The following is a 25,896-nucleotide window of genomic DNA, read 5'->3' as shown; positions in this document are numbered from 1 at the left end:
TTGGGACAATAAGGGTATGATTACTTACGAGACCAACTGTGTATTATTTTAATGACATTGACCTAGAACAAATTTATATTATCAAATTACATATTACTCAATTAGTAGAAACATTGCCAGACTGAACATAATTAATATATTCTTGTCAACATATTTCAAAATACTTAACATACGTTTGTTAACATATCCTAACAGAATAAACACATCAATTAACATACCTTGACTTTCTTAACCCAACTAACATATTAACTGAAATAACCTTAACATAATTATCGTATTAACCAACATATTTTCTAATATAATTTGCCAGATACATAACTTTCACCTCCCCCCCCCCCCCCCCCCCCCGAAACAAAGAAAAACGCATCTGCCCACATTAAAAATAAACAGCCAATTTCGTGAAACATTATTGCGAGCATACGTCCCTCCATATCGTCGCCAGGATGTCGCCATGGCGGGGGGTCATCGTGCAGAAGAATCGTGCGTGTCATTCGAATCGTATTTACCGCAATGGTCGCGGGGGGGGACAGGGTAAGCGCGGTAACGCGTATCCCATCGTGCCGGTATTGTCAATACGTTTAAGTTGGGTCACGCGCCGCGAAGCAGAACGCCTCCATCACCGGTACGCGACCGAAATTCATATCGATGCTTTTTCGATAAGAGGCGAGCGGAATATGCATTTCTCGTTCCCCTCCGTATCAGCGGCCGCCACGCCGGGAGAGTCGTTCCACGAACGTACGTGTAACGGCGTAACGTTGCGGCCGCCGCGTCGCAGAGCATTGTTGCCTTCCATCTTGTTGGCTCCGCAATCACCGTGTTTTCGAGTTTCGTCGAGCCTTTCGGAACAATGAGACCGGGGGGGGGGGGGGGGGGGGGGAGTTTTGATTCAGCGTTCGAGTTCCCTGTCGGCTTCTGTGCACGCCTCCGTGCACGTCGGCAATGCCATCGGAGATATTGCACGGGAAACCGCTTCGTGCGCAGCGCATCGCTCGCGATTAGGGGATGATTGCGCGCCCGCGATATTTCGTGGCTGTAAAATCGACGGGTGATAAAGTAATCATGCCCCGGAGCTGGGAAAATTATGATTGGGTTTCTTGTTCAGAAATTTCACGCTGGTAACGAACTCGGAGCGGCTGTTCGTTATTACGAATATTCCAAAAATTATTGCTTTGTTGCCGGAACGATTTTAACGCTTTAATAACAGGTCATTCGGTCGTGAATATTTTTCTTATTACAAGATAATTATATCTAATACGATTCTTATATCTTTGTAACACTGAATAATATTTATTTTACATATTTTATTTGTTTTACTTATCCTATTGATTTTAATTATTTGATTTATTTCATTTATTTTACTGACTCTATCTATTTTCTCTATTTTTATTACTATATCAATTTCCTTGATCTTCTTTACTTTATTTCCTTTATTTATTTTATTAATCGCAAAAGGAATTTAACGTTTAAACATTTATATAATAATATTGGAGCTACCAGTAGTGCAATCTATACTCTTTTACTTTAATAATAAATTGTATATTATTGGTTGCGATGACAGTCGATTCCATAGATCTTCGCAACGTAAATTGAGTAATTAACAATTTGGAAAGCTGACTTTTCCGTTAAACGTTTTTGAATTGTTCTTCAATGTGCGACGGCCTCAACCTTCAACGACGGCGGATCGTTATCTCGACGATCGTTTCGCGGGGCCGTCGAATTTATCGTTATTACTTAGAAAACTCGCGAACCCGTTCCTCCTATTCACTCCCTTTTTTTTCTACATCTTCTTTTTTTCCCCGCCTGTTCCCCCCGCGATCCGCCCTTCGCTCGAGAGTGACCCTGGATAAGAAGGCCGACGGCAATTCCGCGGATCGATACGAATCGCGCCGGTAAAAGCTCGTTTCAGCTTTGATTGCCACTTACTATTCACCTGACGCGAGTTTTCTTTGTTTGAACGGCCCGGCACGCTGCCGTCGATTTTCGCCTGTCGACTGCGTTCCGCAAGTTTAACTGCGGAAAACCGGCGGCGGAAATCTGTCTACCGGCGAATACCGTGCGAAGGGAATGCCGGGTAATCTCGAGCGGTTACGGTAACGTTCCTCCTTGAATTTTTCACGATTGTCGACGTTTCGTGGGCGTTGCATAACAATTTTTTTACTTTGGTCAAATGTTGATAATTAAATTACAAAATTCTGACGGAAGTTGTCTTTGTTAACGCTGAAATTAATTGTTTGGTAATACGGAATAATCGTAATTATTAATTGAATTTATTAGGAATTATTGTCTTGCAAGAATTACAAGATTTAGAGTTCATTTAAGTATTGCTGAATTTCTATAATAATTTGTGAATGAATGGAGGGATTCGATGATTTTTAATGTTATTAACAATAACTGGGGGTGTTACTAATAGTAATAATGTTAGTACTGTAAAATATTATGTAAATATTATATATAAATTATCATATAAAGTTCGATCCATAATCTAATAAGGATAATGGAAACCACCATAAAAACACCAACTACCACAAAAATCTCATCCTAAATTTATTACGAGAATACCCTTGTGAAAATTTATATTTTCCATTAAATTTCGCAGTTGCAAATAATCATTAAACACTGCTCGGAAATAATTCGCCCGGTGCACCGAATCGATAATCTCCAACAAATAACTGGCAACAACAATATGAAACCGCTAGGTGGCAGAACGAAGGCAGGAGGGTTCGTGTATTCATTAGCGATTTAGCGTGATTAACAGGCATCGAATTGCAACATTGTTGCCGCCGGTGCAGTAAAAAAAGTGGTAACGCTGCGAGAAGAATTCCCACGGCCAGTAGATTATATCGGCCATAAATCAGACTACGCCGGATCATAATTCCCACCCCCCCCCTTCCCCCTCCCCGTAAAACGACAAATTGGCAGTAAAAATAACGTGTAGCTGTAAAGACAATTTACGGTCGCCTTAAACGTAGCAGAAGATAGTAACTATGCAATGAAAATGCTATTGTCACCGTCGAGGCTCATTAAAGGCGACAGGGAAAGTCGTTCGCAATTTCTACCTGTAAGTCTCGGAATTCGAGACTTATTCGATATCGTGATTCTGCTGCTCGTTTTTCTTATAGAAAAATCATATATGTATAGTATGGTTATAGTATATTTTTTAAATACAATATAGCTGTAGTATAGCATGTAGGTATAGAATGACTGTAGTATATTATATTCACACAGTGTAACTATAACGAGATATATAGGTACAGTATAGATATAATATATAATATTATACAATATGCCTATAGTATAATATACAGTATACAGTACAGTTATAGTATTCTGTATAAATACAGTATAGCTATAGTCTAATAATATAGGTACAGTATAAGTATAATATATAATATTATACAGTAAAGCTATAGTATTGCTATAGTATAATATATATGTATAGTGTAACTATGGTATAATATGTAGTTACAGTATAACTATGGTATACTGTACAGGTACAGTATAGCTATAGCAAGGTATATAGGTATATAGTCTATAGTACAGTATATCTATAGTATTCTATATAGGTACAGTATAGTTAAGGTATATACTTTAATATACACTTTAATATACTCTAACTCATTCTACATTAAAATAATAGTAATATCAAATAGAGAATTGTTCTTTTTTAATGATATTATCGATCGAGATGCACGGTCAGGTTTTTAATGACATTTAAACGGAAGCCGGTGAACGGATCATAAAACACTTGGACGATGTTTAAAAATCGTCGCTCGATCGTGGTCGATTAATCATGGGAAACGAGCCATGGCCCCGGCAACACGGATATTTTCAGTTTCAATCTTTCACGTAACATGGACAGGCTCATCGAAGGGCCGCCGATGGCGAAGGGTGGTTCAACCCCGCGGCCGGAAAATTGGAAATCCATTATTAACTCCATCTCACGTCGACAGGCTGTTCGCCGTGGAAACAATAAAGCCAACTCTGATCCATACTGATGAAAAATGGCTGCCATAATAGCTTCGTTGTCCGCGCGGTTCAAATTGCCCCGCTAATTTCAATCGGATAACGAAAATCGTTCCGAGCCGATTTCTTTCCGTTCCGGCAAGCCGCGAATCTGTTTTCTTAATTGCGTATAATTATCCTGTTTTTAGGCTTTATTCTTAATTTTTATCGAGTAAGACATACTTTTTCATTCAAAAAAGATCGAATTATTTGGTTGGAATTTATTATTTCATTTTATTAATTAATTTTATAATGTAATGTATTTCATTATGATATTATATTTGTTGTTATTATTATTGTAATATATTCTTACATTAATTAATTTTAATTATCAGTTTAATTAATTTTATTAAAAACGTCAGACTATTTAAAAAAACAAGTAGAAATTTATATTGAAATAATAAATAGCTTCGCATAACCCTGACATGTTTATTTCTATTTACGACATATGTACTGTCTTAAACAAATTTTTATTTACTTTTTATTTCAGTAAAATAAAGATTTATTTGTTTATTTGGATACAAGGACTACCGTGCCATTTATTTTTTAAAATAATCTAGTAGAATATATAATAGTCGTTTCAGAAGGCTTTAAAAATATTATCACATTCATTAAAATCTTTCAATATTAATAAGGGAAGAAATAAATCATTGCGCAATAGCGACTCCTCGCGAAGCAACGCGGACGAATTTCACAATCCGCATAAAAATTCGCGATCCGCTCATGACAATACAGACAGAAGCGGGACAGACAAAAGCAAATAAATGCGGGGAGAAGTAAGTGTTACGTTGCGCGCATGAAAAATGCGGCGAATATCGCGCCGGAGTACCTGTCGGAATTGCCTATTTACCGTAACAAAGCCACGCCCCTGTGTTAGCGTTCGAACAAGCGGCAAAACGCTCGGCCCGCGACGAATATATTCGGATAACATTTTTAGGAAACCCGAACGGGAAAAAGATTCGGGAAATCCGACCGCGGAGCGCGGAATAAATCCTGTTTCGCCTAGCAAAATCATTCGCTATGGTAATTTCATGTACACGCGACGAGCCCCGCGATAAAGGATACTCGGAACCACCGCGCGACACCGTATTCCAAAAACCGCGGAATCGACTTCTTCGGACGTACATGAATATTCAGACGGTACTGTAATTTTTATTTAAATCGCGTTCGACAGAATTTCGTCGAGATTCGCCGATCTTTTTTTATCGATTTATGTTCTATTTATATGCGATCACGGCGAGCCACGGAAACCGTTCGATTGCCTTTTAGGAAGGAATATTCTATTTTACGATTGCTTTTTCAACGAAGCGATTTAATTATTTTGCAGACGATTTTTCCAAAAATTGCAATCGATTGGGGGGGGGGGGGGGGGGGAGATAGGATAATGAAATTTTCAAAAATTTTGATCTCGGTTTAAGGTAAATAATTTAGATAATGCGATCTATGACGATTTATGGGAATTAGGGAATAGTTATAACTTAAAATAATAATAAAATTTAGTAATAATACTGGTGATAATAATATGGATAATATATAATAATATATACTAATTTATAAAAATATAGAAATAATATATAATAATATATAAATCGTATATAAACAGTATGTAGTAATATAAATTAATATCTATAGATAATAAATAATACTATATAATATTACATATACCAGGTGAAAAATAAAATGCTATTCATTGAATTGATTTTTACAGTCAATAATTTTCAAATATTCTCGTGCAATTGTTCGAACGAAAATTAAAAATTCTGCAGCACACCATAGAAAATATGGGATTCCGTTCTTTTGACAGGGGATTCGTGCTGTATCTGATTCGATACAGCATATCAGGACAAAATATAAAGCGGATTGACCTGAATACATCTGGAATGATCCGTTTCGTATATGGAACGTGTGTTCTCGTTCAGTTTTAATTACTGCTCGTGAAAGATACGCCATTTATGAAAGCATGTCAGTTTCATTGTGTGATATTAACTCTACTTGTCAGTATCAGGCACAGTAATCGTCGTTTTATTGAAAACGTTTGCTTTGCATGCGTGGAAATTGTCGGTATCGATTCCGCGCTGATTTTATAAAATTTCATTGAATTAATGCGAAGTGGAAAAAGACGAGAATGGTAAATTTTTCAAATAAATTCGTGCGTCGTGTCTGACTAATTCGCGACGCCTCTACTGGCAATCTAGAGCGCAGATAATTGTATAATTGTACCGTGTTTATTTCGTATACTGTCGGAATATTTATTGAATAAAATGTACAATATTTGTACATTTTCATACATTTTAGTTCCTCGATTAAATAAGATATCGTTTATCTAGACTTTTAGTTTTTTTTAAATAAGCCGTTGCGCAGACTTTTACTTGTTTATGTAAGTAGGTACTGGGATTTTTATTTATTGTACTTAGATAGTGTATTAGTTATTTCAATCTTTATTTAGAATAAGGTGTCACTTAAATGTTTAGTTGCTGTAGTTAGGCAACTTATTAATTACTTTAATCTTTATTTACTTGGATCAGTTATTAATTAAATCTGTTTTACCTTGAAAGATTTTACACCTTTAATACCTAGATATGATGTTGCTTACACTTTTATGTATTCAGTTAAGTCAATTGTCACTTGCTTAAACCTTTATTCGCTCAAATATATCTCTACTTACTTAAATAAATTATTACTAACTGAAACTCTGACTTGCTATCGTAATTATATTAAATAACACTTACATCAATATAATAATAATAATAATAATAATATTATTATTATTATTATTAAAATACTATCAACACACAATAAATAAACCCTAACAACTTCCACCTACCCCGAAACCATGACAAATACCATACAGCATAGAACTCTGGCCAATTTTCGAGCTGATTAACGAAGACATAAACCATTAAAGGTAATCATTTCCGGTGACCGAGCATTACCGCGATCCGCCGCATAGGAACGCGTATATCGGAGCGCGGCGCGGCCCGGCAAAGCTCTACCGCATTTCGCAAATATTTTTCGACGCTTGCAACAGCGAAGCCGCTATTAAAATTGCAGCAGCCATCCGGTAACACAGCGCGCGAAATTTTCAGCTCGCGAGTCAACCAACTGAAAGCTTTGATCAACAATCTGGGCGTCGATTCCACTTTGCCGACTGCGCGCGCCAACAGTGACCGTGTCGCTCGCGGTATAGTGAGCAAAAAGAACAGAAAGGAAGCGCAGTGCGATGGGAATAGAAAAAGAGATAAAGAGAGAGAGAGAGAAAGAGATAAAGAGAGATGAAGAGAGAGAGAGAGAAAGGAATTTATTCGTTACGGGCTTTCGGCTCTCCTCAAACTTCTCGCGCGAATTCCCTCGAAAGAATAAATTTCACGGACCCGCGGCGCGGCGTAAGCGCGTATATAAGCGGAGCTGGAAAAAAACGCGGCCGAACCGCGCCGGATTTTTGCGCTCGGAGAGCGCCGCCGCGGCTATTTAACACGCTCGTCGGCCCCGCTTCTGACGTCGTTCCACTTCAGAAAATACGCGGCCCTAGGGAAATTCATTACGCGACAAAAACCGCTTGGAAAAACCGTGTCGGCTTCTGAAGCGGCCGCGCGCAGATTGCCGCGAAAAACGCGCCGTTTATTAGCGACGCCGCGGAAACGAGGCTCGCGTCGCGGGATAACCGATTCGATGTACGCGAACAGTCGCGAATGGGAAGCCGTAACAACGATGAACGCGCGATGAGCGGTGATAAAACGTATTGGTTCGGCGCGCGACGGACAACTCGGGTATCTCTAGTTACAGCTCTAATAACAATAGAAAAATATCGTTTCGCGTGATTTTTAACGCTGGATCTGTAGAGATTTTTAAACGATTCACAGCTGCTTCGTTTGACGAGATTGAATTTAACTGGAATTGCGCGGTTTGTTATTTTTTTAACTATTTCTTTTCTGTTGGAATTGTAAGTAGGGGTTACTGGAAATAGAATTTATTGCAAGTGAATTTTAGTGCAGAGTTGAGTTTTTATTTGCTTTTTAAGTATTTTTCTTTGTTACAATTGTATCTGGAATTTAGTATAAGTGGAATTTATTATAACTGAATTTTAGTACAGGATTGAGGTTTCATTTGTTCTTTAACTATTTTTTTTTACTAGAGCTGTAACTAGAATTTACATGGTTTCTATTAAAAGAATGTTTTATTTAATTTGTCCACCTTAGTACCGTGTTAATTTTCTGAATATTATCAAACCCTTTTAATCATAATTGCAAACATACATTCTTTATTTCTGCAATATATTATATATTTCTGAAAAGCTGTTGATTCATCGTTTATAAACTCCTGCTGAATATCGTATAAAAGACAGTGCACGAATTATTCCAATAAATTACGTTGCAGAACAGTAATATTCATCGATACAGTGTCGAGGTAAGAGTTAAATCAATAAGGATTTAAACCTGTTCAGATACGCCATAAAATCTTCAATTAACGAAACTCCTGCGGACTGCAAAAGCCCCTTTGTAATGAAGTATTCATTCCTCCATTATTCGTCCACAGTATAACAGTTCCATCGCGTTTCACCAATGGCTCTCGTCCGCTAATTGACTCGCCTAATGAGCTATTCTCAAAGTTCCTCTGACTCGGAAACGCTAGAGATCCACGACCGTCTCCAAACATTCTCGGGATATTCAAGAAAATGAAAGAGCGAACTGCGAGATAGATACGCGGATAGATGGAGACAGAGATAGAGAGAGATGGAGAGAAAGAGGGAGAGAGGAAGAGCATAGCAATATTATAGTATACATATGCATGGCATGCCTATGATATTAAAATAGCGCAAGAGGGAAAAAGAAAGAAAGGATATCTATATTATAGTACGTATAGGTATTGTATAATATGTATATTTATATATATATATTTTATTTTATATATTATATTTTATCTATATATATATATATATAGTAGAATAGGGGAAGAGAGAGAGAGAAAAAGGTAGAGACTATAACTGCTATATTATAGTATATGTAGGTATAATATATATAGCATAGTATGTAGCATAGTATAGTTACTGTATAGTGTAGCTAATATTACAGTATATAAAGGTACAGTAAAGCTATAGTATAGTAAAACAGCGAGAGAGGGACAGAGAGAGAGAGAGAGAGAGAGAGAGAGAGAGAGGGGGGAGTATAGCTATATTATAGTATATACATATAAGTATAGCACAGTATATAGTACAGTATAGGTACGGTGTAGTCTGTACATAGGTAGAGCATAGTGTACTCGTATATAGCTACAGTATAGTATATATATAAATATAGCATAGTCTACATAGGTACATAGTATACATAGTATATATAGTATACATAGTATATATAGTATACATAGTATATATAGTATACATAGTATATGTAGTATACATAGTATATATAGTATACATAGTATATATAGTATACATAGTATATATAGTATACATAGTATACATAGTATAGCGTAGGTACAGTATAGTATATAATTACAGATTTACTATAGTATAGCTAATATTATAGCATATATAGACATAGATTCAGTGCATAGGTATAACACACCTACAATACATTAAAACAGCGATAGAGAAAGAGAAAGAGAGAAGAGAAGAACAAACAGCGAAAAGAACAAGAAAGGAAAGGAAAGGGAATGAGAAAGAAGGTCGAACGAGTGGCGGCGCGAGAGTAAAAGAAACGAGAGTAGAGTGCGCGGCATAATGGTGCCGGTTCGTTTAATTGTTTTAATTAAACCGGCTCGGTTTACGGCGGAATTATAATAGCTGTATGAGCACGGCGACCCGATAGGGTAATTTCCAATTAAACAAAATGCGCTGGAACTGATGGACGGTTAATGGGGACCCGATATACGTATAAATACCAGGGCGGTTCGGACAGAATTGCGGCAGTCCCGTTGAAAACGATCTTGTGACAATGGCCATCTTTTAAATTAATTGGATTGCAATTGCCTGGACAGCGGTGGAACGATCCCACCGCAATTGCACCGCGTTCGCGTACCGGAGAACACAAGCATACCTGCCATTCCCGTGGAGGTCCGCTCACGGTTTTTCCCTACGAATCGCTTAATCACCGGAGCTTTTTGCTTTTTCCATTTTATCACGACGTTCTCATCTTACGAGACATTCCTTTTAATCCTGGCTACGGTGCAATTGATCAGTAGGATGCGTTGTGGAGAGATTCAAAGACGTCGCTGTTAATTAAGTGATATTTTTTATTAGGGCAGGGTTATTTTGTTTATTTTAATAATATATATTTAAAAATATCTGTGGATATTAAGTAGTATTTAATAAGCATCCAGTTTTACCTTGTTTCAAAATGGAAACCGATTACTAGAATTAAAAGTTTATCTGTGATAGCATCGATTCTATGAGAAATTAGTGGATTATAGGATAAATCGCTCGAAATCGTTCGTACATAATACGATTCGTATCAATGCTGATACTCGTTAAATTATCTGATTATTAGATTTGTGATTAATGCTGTACTATATTGTATTTTACAACGGTAATGTATGTCATACTTGTGACCCGTGCTTGCAAAAATGAGGTACAATCTGATCGTTAAACATCGCCACATAATGCGTCCTACGATATACTACAATTACAGTAAAATTGTTGTATTATAGCTAAACATTTGAAACTTATAATTAATATCAAATGCTTTAGCCGTTCTTTTAATTCATTTACTATTAGATTGCGAATTTTATGCAATTATGGCAGAAGTGAATCCGTGCAAATTGAAGCAATAAATACGCCAGAAGTGTTTTAAAAAATTGTTATAATGCTTTTAATTAATTATATACATTAAAAAAGGAAATGTATTTCTACTTCACTTCGGTCTTTTGCAAATAAAGCAGACAATATTTATTATATTGTCATATTATTATTATTGTTATTGTTACATCACTGCTATTGTTATCATCGTTATTCTATCATTATTATTAGTACCATAATTGTTATATTCTATTATATTATTATATTATCTGATCAGAAGCATATCGCCTGTTTTCAAACAGAGAATTTTGCAGCGTTCAGTTCTGCAGAATTTTGCAACGATTCCATTGCCATTAATTTCCTATAAATAATTAAAGGAACGTCGCGAGGAAAATTGGCTTTGTAATTCGAAATATATGATTGCTTTCTCGAATTCGACGAACCTTTTCCACGTCGAATCTCGCGTTACCAACGCATCCGTCACGGGAAAAATTGTCCTATTGTTGTCAAAGGCTTTCCTTTTTCCGTGTCCCGTCGTTTGACACGCGAAAATTTCGCAATATGGCGCAAGTTGATCGTTTTGGAAATCGACTGCGGGCTACTGTCGATTCCCCGTGTTCGTTCCAGTGCTGACCGAATAAAAAAAGAGAGCCAAAAAGCCAAGAGCCACACCAAACTAACCAAATGGTCTATTTTCAAGCAAACAATATAAAAAAAAGCAACCGCGCCACGTCTATTCGAACAAATAACAAAGGAATGGTTATAACAAAATGGCGATACACCAGAAAAATTCGTCGAGCATTAAAATGCGAGAATAATATTTACGCATTATTGTATTATGTATGCGATAGTATATTATATTATTGCAATGTTACATTGTTGTAATATATAATATTATATTATTGCAACGCATATTTTGCAAATTTATGCATTAGTCAGATCAGTGCAGTTGCATCCTTGAACACCCTTTATACAAATATCTAAATTATAAATAATTACATTTAACAAAAGAAAAATCTAGTACGATTTTAATTTATTTCTAATGTACAGTACCATTTATACTATACTGTGAACATTTTTGCAAATTCCTATATATTTAAACTATTTCGTGAGCATTTGAAACTGTGTACCACTGTCTAAAAGTAATCTACCAATGAAGATAATATATAAATGTTATTATGTTAATAAAAATATAAATATATCTAAATAAATTTCTACGTGACACAGAAGCATAATGATTCACCGTCTAATTATTATTATCGGAAGTCTGTAACTTGGAAAATTGCTCATCTCAGCGCAATGTTTCCTTAGATGTCTGACAATGCGCTGACTTATACTACTTGTACTACTAGATAATTCCTAATGCGAAGACTACCTTCCAATTTGCTATTGTTTAACGCGTCGTACAGTCAAAAAACTGTTCAATAGTCGCAAATAGGGAATCTGTTGCGACATCGAGAATCACGGGTACACCTCTTTACAAGAAGTAGGCGTATTAACTTTTTCAATCCCCCCATAAACTTTTACTGCCATTTTTTGAAAAGTGATATCTCATGAAATATGCAGCAGCGCGCCACACCTCTGGGAGACGCGAAGACCATAAAATCTCAGGGAAAAATTGCGCTGCTTGCGGAAGTTGCTTTAAATACAGCCTGTTTCAAAAGCAGCGTTCCAGATCGCGCCTGAACCGAACGACGACAACCATAATACTCATTGACACCTTCATCGCCACGAATATCTTTTACAATATGACCAATAAATTAACTAAATCGTCAATTTCATTTTATTATTCTTCTTTATCACCATTATCGTTTTATTATTATTATTTTTATTTTTATATTATTAGAGTTTTCTTAATATTTTTTTAATGAATTACAGAGAAGGAATGAAATTGTCCAAATTGGAGAATGAGCTTCGCGTCAACATAAATATTCGAGAAGTTTGTATTAAATAACAGAGATAAAGAATAATTAATATTGTGCCTTGTTGCTTTGAAGTTCAGATATTTGTTGCAAGATTATTGTTGTTAGGAAAATGGAGTATTATTTCGTTAAATAATTTTTCTTTGCGTTGCATCTGTATAGTATATCATCTTCACGGTAGACGATAGACTTAATAATAATAAATAATAACCACTAATAATAATAAAGTAATAAAATACTGTCATGATTAGTTACTACAATAAGGAATAGTAATAATAACAAATAATAATAATAAAACAATAATAATAATAATTTTTTCGGAAACATTTCAAGCTTTTCGCCCGAACTCGCGATCGTCGTTAATCAAGCCAATTAATTCGATAATTAGCTGAGACAGACTTGAAGGCTCGAACGAGGCAAGAGATTCAAATTAGATGATTTCGGCCGCTGTTTGGAGCGCCGCGGCGGAACGCGTCGGGGAAAATTGTCGACGCGCCAAGGGAAAAAGTATCCCGTCAGCAAGCATGATTCACGTCGAAGGGGTAGCCGCGATAAATCCCAGAGACGCGGAAAGCTTTCGCGATTAGAGAGATACATGTTATCGAAAAATAATCTTTTAGAGTGCCCTATCTTCATGTTTCTCGGCGGCGTTGTTCCCGCAAGCTACACCTCGTCTACTCGACTCAAGCACCGTGTATGACTTTCGCATTTGAGTAATCGATCGGCCGGGCGATGGCTATCTCCGTCGGTTCAAGAGAAACGCTGTCCTCGACGTTCGCACAGCTTACCTCGGTTCAGGGTTGCCTTTGAACGATGACCCACGCGATCCTACTCTCGGTTTCTTTCCAAGGGCAAGAGCTTCGTAAAATATTCGCGGCGACTGTCGCGCGGCTTGCATTATGCGCATCAACAACTAATCCACTGTCACGGCTAGACTCGACGACACCGGCGAAAAAAGACACCGTGCGTCGCTGGACTCTGCATCTTTACGAAGGTTCTATTTAACTCCTCGCGCTCCGGGTTATTTCAATTGTCGATTTAAAAGCATTTCTCCGATTTATTCTATCTATGTTCTATGCGACATAGAGTTTTTTATGCGCGTGCAATTCAGTGACTCGTGCAGCAGTTACAGTTTTAACAATTTTTGTAAATATTAACTTTGATATAATCAGTATACTATAATATAAGGTAATTTAGTTTTTATGTATCATCACTTATTATTATTATTATTATTATTATTATTTTAGCGACTCTGAGGCACCAAGATTGTTACACTTTCTCTAATCATTTTTATTCGTGGATGTTTACGCAAATATATTGTTCACTTGCAACTCTAATATATTTCTTTCGAATTCGTTTTGATTGGGGTTGTCTCGACAGACGAATTCTTCGATTCATTTATTAACCTTCTGAGGTACATTTTTACTCTATTTCGATTCCATTTTCGCCACGCAGTTCGTTCGTGATTATATAAATTTCACGAAAACCGTGAAACGCAATTGTTGAACTTTCGATAAAACCACCAGCCGGGTCACGTTGCGCATATTTTCTTTTATGCGTTGTAGATATTTGTATATATTTAACCTGCCTCTAAGAACAGTTTTAAAAGTACGTTCGATGGTATACGTGGCCGCGTACAAAGCTGCCGCATTATCAGCAGAGGGAAAACGCGACGAACGATTATTTTATACGATACCAAATTCATACGCTATCGATTCACATTTTTCGTGCGCATAACTTACGACTTTCGTATACAGGGCGCGCCTAAATTCCTAGCTGAACCAAACAGGGGGGGAGCGGATACCACCTGCGGAAAAAAGAAATAAGAAAGATACGCGCGCAAAGTGGAGCTTCCGAAGCGTATTGAACCCGTTCGAAGCGGTTCGAGCAGTCGATGTCAACTCGCGTTAGCTCGCGGCATCCGAGTTTTGGAGCGGGGTATTCGCCTATACGTCGCGTGTCATCGAATTTTAGCGCACATTTTCACGCGAAATTTCATTCGGTCGGCTGCGGTGACTGTCGTTCTCCAGGCACCGGTAGGGGATCGATGCTACAGATATCTGGCTTTTTACGGGCGATCCGTGTCCCCGCGGAAGGACAATAATGGCCGCTGTGTATGCGCACCTTTTTGGCAATTTCGTGCCCCGTCCGAAACGGACGACCGTTGAGCTATGACATTTTCACGGGGAAAACTGCGAATTGCAGTCACTCCGGACTCCAATACCATCAACTGCTAATGGAAAACTTAGCGTGTCTCGCGTTACACGATTCCGTCGACGATTTCGCTGCAGAGTTTTCACACGTTTTGTGTTATTGTAATTTTTGTTACAGGGTTATTTATTATTGTTCTATTTTTATTATAGCGTTACTTATTGTTACTATTTTATCTTTTATTGTTTGTGTTATATTGTGAAACATTGTATTACTCTAAATTATATAGTACATTATACTATATTATTTTATACCATATTATATTGCAGTATACTATATTATACTATATTATATTGCACTGTATTATGTTATACTACATTATATTATTCCTTATTATGTTATACCATATTATATTATACTGTATTAAGTTGTACCATATTTTGCGCTGTATTATATTATACTATGTTATATTATACTATATTATATTACACCATATTATATTACACATATTATGTTGCACTATATTATATTGTACTGCAGTACATTATACTACATTGTATTACACTATATCACATTATACTATATCACTAATCCTGGAAAATCATCGCGGTCGACCGGCGATCGATAGATCCAACCAGGCTCGAGATAAGAGCTGCCCGTTGACTTGCCAGCTTCAACCAATCCAGTAACTATCCGATAGAGGATACAGAGAGCAGCGGTAGCAGCAACGTTAGCACCCACAGTAGCACAGAGAGAGAGAGAGAGAGGGAGAGAGAGAGAGCAGCAGGCACCACGCGGTATCAGCGCGAGCCGCCATCGTCAACGCGTGACGATCGATCGGCTCGGCTTCCGTTTAATCGCGGGCGTAGAATGGACGACAAGGACCCGTTTGTTCCTCCAATTTCGGTCCATTCAGCCGAGAACTGCAGCTCGAGACACGCGGGACTCGTTCGGAACGTGTTAGCCGGCAATCGATCGAGCGATCGCGTGCGCGCGAGGAGAGGCACGCCGCCGATGCCGAATCACCCCCTCCGTCCTCGAGACCGCCTCGCTTCCGGGTCACGTAAGCAAAGAGGCCTTTTTCTTCCGGCATGCTTGCGCAACAACGTGCCACCGTCGAGGAACAAATCCGAATCCACCAGCCCCCCCCCCCCCCCCCCCCCTCCCCCCCCCCCCTCCCGGTTGACCTTGAGCTTTCAGACTGCTCGATAAAGAGTGACGGCCCCGCTGTTATCGAGATCGCCGGCGCCGATCTTTTTTCCTAATTTTAGGCGCCTATTTCGGGGCGGTCTGATGCCCTCTCCGAGACCTTGCGACCTTTTCCGAATATATTTTCGGAAACTGGTGGCCCTTTCGTGAGAGGGGATTGTTTCGGGGCCGAGCGGAGGGGTCGGTGCAAGCGCGAAGCGATTGACGGGGGTGATAAGTATGTTCGGAGTATGAGAAGACAACGAGGGAAGGGTGCGCAATGGGCGACAATGAAAATCGGGAGATTAACCCTTTGTACTCGAGTGGTGACTTTGGGACCATTGGATATTTGACTATGGGATATTGAAATCGTTCTAAGATCAGTTTTATAGCAACGAAGTTTAGGTTTAAAAAATTGTTAAGTAGTGATAGAGTCAAGAATCAATTTCGTATGCACAAAACTGACTTATATTATTTCACATTTACAAATGAAATGACTTGTATTATTTATTGTCAATAAATGATATACAAAATAGATAGATGGAAAGTGACGATGAAGAATTATGAAATTTTATGTTATAAAGTAATCAAGCATTGTTCTCGGACATTTCACGTTTCAGCGTCGCTTGGCTGAAAAATGCGGGCAGATTCTCCCGGCGTCGCGACGTCCGGCGCGCGCGTTTTCAGATTGCCGGTGGAAATGAATTTCCTCGCGAGAATCTGCCCGCTTTTTTTTTTTCGGCGCGTCCTATCGCCGGCAAATGAAGAAAAATCCCCGAAATAAACGTCGCGCTCGTGGTTCGGATCGTTAACGAGATTAGTATCAATTTCGCTTGCATAAAGACACGGTGGCGTGTTCCACGGCAAACGTGTTACTGTTTAATTCCCCTGAAAGTGAATTATCGCGTGTCTCTGTAGCGCGGTTCAACCGACTTCCCGGGTTGACTGTCAATCGGTCAACCAATTGATTAACCGTCCGATGTTACGCGCGAGAAAGCTCTTTATTATCGAAAATTGTTCCCGCGTGCAACGCCGTGTCAGCACACGCGCGCACGCACGCACTCACACACCGTCCGCCATTATATCTCAACCGACGCGATTCGAAGGTTCTGCTCGCAGTTATTATGGGGGAAACTGTTTAGCGCAGACAATGGGACGAGGGTGTTTAAGTTAACACGTCGCGTAACCCTTTCATCCCCGGTACTTGTTGCGAGAGCTTGCTTGAACGCTGCTCGGAAGTTTTACCGAATCTTCTACGATTCACTCGATCGAACCACGTACAAAATTTAAATAAGTTTCGATCATTTATGCGGTTAACTTTTTGCCAATTAACATTAATGTTTGTTGCGATTTTTCTGTTACATAATTAAACGCGTGTTGCCTAAGAAAATGACGAAATTCAGGGAATTATCTGTTCTATATATTATCACTGTACCGCCGATCGTTATGCTAAATAAAAATTATCTAAATTAATTGTCAAGAGTAACAATATATTTAAAATTTTAATAAATCGGAAATAGCGCAGCAATGTTCTTATATTATTTTGCGTAAAATTTATCACGATTGTGTCAAGGTTATCATATATTAATATTATTTATTATCATATATTATAAATTATTCATTATTATATATTATACATTATTCATTATTACATATTATAGTACGCATTATTACGTCCAGATACAAATAACCAGTGATTGTTTCTTATTAGACTCTAATGGCACGTGTAACTCCCAGTTTCCGATAACGAGACGCATAAATTACATCTCCGCGAAATCTACTTTCCAAACAATTCGAATACGTGCCGCGGTACATGTCAATTGCACAAGATTTTATTGGTTACTGCAGAATGGAATATTCAATAAATGCGAAACCGTTCGGTTGCCGTACTTATTACACACATGTAGATCGAGAAATGCGCATACGAGGCTCCCGATAATATCAACAGCGTGTCGTTTGAACAACTGTTAACTTATTTTACTTTCCGTATTGCGTGCAAACAGTACGTGTTTGAACAGAGCATCGTATCAGCGTGGTAGAATGTTCGGTTATTACAGTTTTCGGCTAATATACGTGCACCGCGGGGTTGCGCTGCATGCAGGCTGCGCCAAACAAAGTGATGCTAGATGTGTTCACCGAAACCAGAACAAATATCGACTCTGCGTCTCGTTTTTCACGAGAAACAAGCAGATTGTTAATTATTGTGCAGTGGATTACGATTTTTAATATTCTGTAACGTGCAGGTTTGTAGAATATAATACTGTATTGCATTGTTATATTAAATATTATATTGTATTATATAGTGTTAAATATTACATTGCATTATTATAGTATTAAATATTACATTGCATTATTATAGTATTAAATATTACATTACATTATTATAGTATTAAATATTATATTGTATTCAATTATATTAAATATTATATTGTATTTCATTGTATTGTATTATATTAAGTATAATATTGTATTACATTATATTAAATATTGAATTGCATCATACCATATTAAATATGATTTTATACTAAATTAAATTATAATATTGTATTATTGCTACAACCAGCCAGAGATTAATGCAATGCTGAAAACGAAGTGGCAAAGCAGAGCGCAGCTGATGGCGGAGATCAACAATACATCGTATAACAATTTTCAACACCGTGAATGCGACAGGTATTATGCAACAATCTGATAATTCGGCTGGCGATGATTCTACGGTATAATAATCCGTACAATAAGCCCTGGATAATGTCGCGTCTGAAGGTCAGGCTAATTGCAACGCGTCAGTTGCAATCCGGCTGCGTTACGCAACTCAATTACCGTTTACTTTGATCGAATTACCCTGTATGCACCTCGTAGTGAAAGTATCGATGGGGTAAATACTTTCGGCAATTCAGTGCTCAATTGGTTATTCCAGTATTCTGATTATCCTAACCCATAATAATTTTTAAATCGTCTGCAAACGTGTAAATGAAATTTGCTTTTAAGATTACATATTTAAAAAAATTATGTATCATGTTGAGAATATTATAACTTGAAATTATGAACAAAGTAGAATTGAAAATAAATTATATATCGCTTGGCATTATATGTTACTTTATAATAAACTGTAACATGAGAATTTAATGATTGATAACTATAACTATTTTATGTAATGTACAAGATTGCAGTCTGTTGTATGAGCATCAGATGGTTTACGGCAATAATGATAAGTAGATAAAATATTGTATATTACACTACGTATAATACACTACCAAGCTCTCCGTGTCACTTATATCGAAAAATGGAAAAGTATTATTTTAGCATCAACAATTTTTTGATATTATAATAACCATATTACTCAAATTCTATTTAACAGTATTAACCCTTCGCACTCGAAGCCATTTTATACACCTAAATACAAAATAGTTTTTAATATTCCTATTTGACAAAACCTGTTGCATTTATACACTTTGTCAACTGAATCTACCGACACATAAAACAATTACAGGTTTAACACACTCTTAAATAAAAAAAGGAAATATTAATGATGTACAAATTATTTTGGAATGCAATATAACAACTATGTTTGATAGCACCGCAGAGTCACCACTCGACAAAGATTTAATTATAAAAGTCAGCAAGATTTATCAAGATAACTAACTATATAAAATTACTGACAGAATTATATTAACCCCTTGCCATTTTCTTCATAGTTACAATGATAAGTACCTTATTGGTTATAATAATTTCTTGGGAGAAAAAGAAAATTTATATTCATTGCGTTTTTACATTTACTAGAGTGATTAAATATTGATTGTAGGAGAACAGAGTCTTAATCCGATTTAAAAGAAAAGAATAACAGTCATACTTCACAGGATATTAATATAAAATCTCCGCCACGAGTCTGACTCGTTAAAATACAGCAAGGGGTTAAATAACAATCCTTTCCGAAGTTACTATTTATGATCACAAGAGCATATAGAATCGTATGCGAAACATGTCGCATAGATAACGACGATACGAATCAGTATCGTGTTTCGTCGATTTTCGTCAATTGCGCGGCGGCTTTCTATTACACAAGGTAATAGACACGTCGGCAACAGGGTTGGCATCGCGACTGCAATAAGAGAATATCCTATTCGCGCGTGCATGCGCCGGAGCATCGTTCATCGATGCAATCTACGGGATTCGAGAGGCTCATTTGCGGCTTCTGGTCTCCATTTCCATTTTGATGTTCCGTTACGTTGCCGTGCGACCGAGATAGCCATTAGCCGAGCCCCGTCGCAACCCCTCGCCGTCCAGTCCCCGCGAAATAAGGCTACTTTCGTGCGCCGATACGTTAACTGTAAATACACGCGGCGCGCGATTGATCAATAGATCGTTTCGGCGCCGCGTCGTTTATTGCATCGACATGCCGCAACGGTTCAATTACAGTCGGATGCCACACAAAACCTGAAAAGATACGGCGGAACGAACGCTACAAATAAATCGAACCGGGGGATCTTCCTGCAAATGACCGGTCTCCTACGATTTAACCCGCCAAGATCCACAACGATTTAACCCGCCAAGGTCGGGAACAACGATTTATCCCGTCAAGATCGACAACGATTTATTCCGTCTTCGAAACGAGGCTCCGCGACGAAAATAAGACGGTCGTTTCGTACCCGTCGTATTACTTTTTTGTGCATAGTACTCGTTGCACTGCGGTTGCCGGGTCATTTTGACCCATTGCGTTGGCTTAGCAAATTACAATTCCTCTTTGTTCTTGTTTTCTGTTGAATCTTGCATTAATTAGCGAACTGAGTAAGATATTTGAAGGGGCATTTTTAGCTTCGTAATACTGATGTGTTTTGTTTTTGGAATAATTGAATTGTTCATGATCTTTTAGGGTTCGAAGCGGCATATATCGCAGGCAAAAATCAGCATTTTTGGTGTTTCAGTAATATTCATGTTATTGATAATGTTTATACTATTGATATTATTTATATTAATGATATTATTGATACTATAGATAACACTGATGATATTCACATGTTTGATAATATTGACAATATCGATGCTATGATAATATGACATTAATGGGCAATATTTATGTTATGATAATATTGATAATACTGATATCATTAATAATATTGACAATATCGATGCTATGATAATATTGACAATACTGATGCTATGATAATATGACAACATGGGCAATATTTATGTTATGATAACATTGACAATGTTGGCATTATGATATTATAGCCAATACTGACATTATGATATTGTAGGGATTATTTTAACCCTTTCGTTACGAGCACTCTGTCCGCCGTGACACTCCCGCTGCACGAAGCCCCGCGCCGAAAATTGCCACCGCACATGACCAGTCCTCCTTTATAAGAAGATATTTCCTAAGCGTTAAATAAAAACTGTGCTTTATAAAACGACATTTTTTAACCAAAGTATTGCTTGTAACTTAAGATATATGCAGAGGTACTTATATAAAATATTAAGATTTGTTTATATAAAATTCTGTTATTTATACCGATCGTCGCGCGGACGCCGGATATATCCGGCACTAGTACCGAAAGGGTTAAAGGCAAATCCCACGAGACTCCGTGGTAATGATAATACAACAACTAAAGGCACTTTCGATTAACAATAACAAGAATAACAGTTTATTATTAATAGTCCACAACTTCCCACGTCTTACATCAACGATAATAACGACTTCGACAACGACAACGACTCAACAACAACGACAACTTCAACAAGTACAACAACAACGACTTCTTCACGCAACGGTTCTCCTTTGAATGCCTCGATCTTCTCCGCTCGTTCTTCCGCCCATACCGGTCCTTTTCCAAATTATCCTACTCTCTCTCTCTCTCTCTCTCTCTCTCTCTCTCTCTCTTGCATTCATACTCTTTCGCACTGCCTCACGCGCTATCTCATTCTTACTAATTCTCTCTCTTTCTTTCATTTATTTCCCTCTCGCTCACTCAAACTATATCTTTCGGCCACGCAGGACTCCGAAGAACCTAAGCAATAGACTCGGGCCACTCGAAGTCGCCCAAACACTCTGTCGCCATGTGCCCCATTCATCACCATTTTACGACACTCAACCATTCTGCTTTTCATATCCGGAAAAAACCCTACAATATTATTGCCAATATTGATACTATGATAATACCATAGCAACACGAAACTACCCCCAATTCTTCGATATTCGAATAGAGGATTATGGTAGATTATTCGCGACTCCCGTCAGGCGATCGAACGCCGGAAACATACCCTAACCGTTTGCAAGTCGGATCCGCCGGAATGGATTCAAGGTAAAAGGGACCTAAAGTGGTTGGGGTCAGGAACAATCAACCGTTCGAACTAATTGAATCGAACGTGTCTTAATGCCGGTTAACTTGGTTAAGCAGGGGGTACGCGTTTGAACGAAGCCAATTGGATCCGGTTCGATCAGGAGCGGCCGGTCTCGCGGCTGCGGTTCGCCTAACCCCGTGAACAGCTTTGTATACGCCGGTAAGAAAATTCGATCCGGCCGGCTCGACCTCCAGACTCATCGGCGCTGTCGAGCCTCGTTGCGAATCCATCAATAATGAACGCGTTCCGCCGTGTATAGGACAGCCTAGGCACGGAACGGTCATCTTTCGCTAATTTTACGCAGGCTTGCCTGCCGTTGAGGACGTTCGTCATTCTTCCAGTCGACAGTTTTCAGAAACTGCAAACTCCAGATTTATTATAAACAGTATCTGGATAAGGAAGAACGGAACTGTAGATCGGTTAAAAAATAAGATCACTGATCAAAGCGATCCAATTCAATCGCGTTCGACGCGACCAAGACACGTTCCTCTAATTTCCAATTCGAATTATATTCATTTCGCTTTGACTCGGCTCCGGGACCATTCCACGAGCAGATCTTGATGGGAACACTCTACTTTATCAGCCACGAGGCGGGACTTCTTTTTATGCCTCTCCGACGACGTTTCATGGCTTCGAAACGCGTCGTTAATCCGTTAACGTCGGTGCCTTGAAGCGAGACGATACACGTTTATTTAATAGTTTGTTATGGAAGAAGAAATGTAAATGATGCCAAAGAGATCGATAATAATATTATAATAATATAATTATAACAAATTGTATTAATTTTTATAAATTCCAATAGCAATTATAGTAATATAAATATTATTAAGAATAACCTTTTCGATTGTTATAATTTCTTAGGAGAAAAGGACAATTTATATTTATTGCATGGTGATATCACTAGAAATCACCATCACGTGTCTGACTCGTTAAAGTACGGCAAGGGGTTAAAAACATTGATAATAATAGAAACATTCCGTTCAATATAGTACTCGCGCGACAAACGGACGCCTTCGTCGCCAAATTCCCCCTCTTACTATACGCCCCACTCTCGCAGCTGTCGACCAATATTAGCAGCAGCGGAGCAGCTAATAAGAGGGATAGTAACGTAACCACAGACGTGCCTTATTCTCGCTAGAGGACTATACATAATTCGTAACAGCTAACGCGAACAATTTCTGACAAAACATTTCCCACCCTTTTCTACAAAAATCTCGATTCTCTTTTTCCAAAAGTCCACCTTAATCGCGATTATTATCTCTTGTTCCACCACGCTAAATCAAACATCCCTTTGCCAATTGTTTCACAGTCCCTGTTTTCCCTAACGATACCACGTTCACGGTAATAAAGTGACCTACGGAAAAGGTCGCAACAAAAATTCCTGTGGAAACGCGTCGGCAGCGCTCGATGTTTCGGTTTTTGCAGGAAAAATTGGCGAAGGTCTGCAAAGTAGAGTACAGTAAGGTCGATCGCGCGATCGATGTTGCATGCTTGTAAAAACGTCGGTCGGGATATGGATCTCCGGAGCTAATGGCGAAAGTGGCGGCGAGGTCCGAAGTTGTGTGACAGATGCGTGATCCGAGTGTCGTGTGTGTGTACATGTTTATGAGATCCGCGGACATGTGTGAGAGTCGCGCCCTTCGCGACTAATACGCTCCGGAACGGCCGCGACCCAGACCCAGACCCATCCTCCTCGTTTTCCTCTTCGAGGTAATGCTGATGCAGATCTACTCAAGGGTTAAATTGCGATCGTCCGATACCGCTGAAATTCCGCATCCCTAGATCCTCGCTAGTCTAGCGTATAATTAATACCAAATAATACCGCGCGTTAAATATTCATGTTCATGGGACGACGCCTCTTTCTCTCTGATGCGAAAATGATCTCAGATCTCTTACCATAAACTTAGACGAACTCATTCTCAAAGTAGAGATTTACTCGCTAAATAAATTGGTTGTTGTTTATTTAAATCTGTAGGTTATGTAACTAGTAGCATTATGATTTATTTCGTAGTTATAGAGATTACTATTTCGCTCTTCATAATTTCTATGATACAATATTCTTTTTTGTAAATAAATATCATTCATATTTAATACTTAATTTTGTTTTAGTTGTGTTTATTACGTGTTTAATTATGTACGAAAGATTCGTTACGAGTTTGATTTTTTATTATAGTGTAAGGGGTTGAAGAGGGTAGATACGGTTAAAATAAATTAAAAGGCGCCAAAAATTAGGAATCCGTGCGGTTAAATTTATAATATGATGTAAATTTGAGCGTTTAATACTGTATTTGAGAGATTGAATTTAAGCAAAAAGCTGTCTTATTTAACAATTACGTACATGAAATACGTGCACCAAATAAATAATTGAAATAAACGAATAATCGGTATTTAGAATATTTTCTATTTTAAATGAGATTCTTATAGTATAATAGCAATGACATCAAATGTTAATCATAGCAATAAGCTTCACGTTAATTTCCAAAGTTTTCGAAAAGTTAAATATTGAACATCAGAGACGAAAGTTACGTCGTAAAATAATACGCAATCTTTTATATTGGAAGAATTTAATTATATTTGCGAATTTTTAACTGTAAAATTTGTTACATCGATGTTGTACTCGGCAACTCTGATGATAATTAAAAACTTCCAACCCGCGACATCTAAATTTGAAGCAAATCAGATCGCGCGTTATTGATTAATAATTTTCGAACGCGACAACTAAGATTTGCACGCTGCAGGCAGTAACTACATTTTAATATAATTATTATACCCCAGAGTTCATGACCGATTTGCAACAATATAAATGGTTGCCTGCACAGACGAAGTTAGCGATGATGTGCAACAGCGAACATTGCGTATACGTTAAACAGATATGCGTACAGTATAAAATAAGTCGAATTTGAAAAAATACAACGACAGATCATTCGTTCACCAAAAAATTGTTCCTCTATCTTTGCCGGTTCCGCGGAGTTGTTTAAATTTCACGAGAAGTCGCAGAATATTCAATCGTTTCCATAACCTGCATTATAAATCAACCCCCCGTGGTTCCGAGTTTCACGTTCGAGCTTAATTTAAAAATGTCTACAATGTATGTTTGCCGACCGAGTTGATTTTCCAACTGGAATTCCGGAAGACGTATCTAAAACAACTTCGACGGGACTGTTTCAAATTTCCTGCATACTCGATCAAACATCTCTTAGACACTGTTCTCGGAATATAAAGTGAAGAAGAGTCTCTAGTTGCTCGGAAACTTTGTACGCGCATTTTTATTCCGCTCCCTTCCTTTCTTCATTTTACTTCTTTCGCGCCGCTGTTCCAGTTTACATATCTTTCCTCGCTTCATTCCATTCCTCATATCTTTTTCATCGCGTATTTTAATTTTTCTATTTTAATTCTCACGTACTGTCCCAATGATTTTTGCTTCGCTTCTCTCGCGCTGTAACTATACACGCAATTTTCTACTTTGTTTCTCGTCTGCCGTTCTTGTACGATTTAATTATCCATTTTGACTCGCGTGCGCTGACATTACATACTGTAATTTTGTTAACATGTTACTTCTCTTGTATG

The 25,896-nt window shown here is 37.9% G+C and overlaps 1 protein-coding gene across 1 annotated transcript in view; it reads right to left on the bottom strand.

Moving 5' to 3' along the window:
- Positions 1–25,896, bottom strand: part of LOC144470525 (octopamine receptor beta-1R) — a 156,243-nt gene that overhangs the window by 102,853 nt on the left and 27,494 nt on the right. The window lies entirely within an intron of this gene.

Source organism: Augochlora pura, chromosome 5 (genome assembly GCF_028453695.1).
Source record: "Augochlora pura isolate Apur16 chromosome 5, APUR_v2.2.1, whole genome shotgun sequence".
In the NCBI taxonomy this organism is placed as follows: domain Eukaryota; kingdom Metazoa; phylum Arthropoda; class Insecta; order Hymenoptera; family Halictidae; genus Augochlora; species Augochlora pura.
This window is presented reverse-complemented; position numbering and strand designations above follow the sequence as displayed.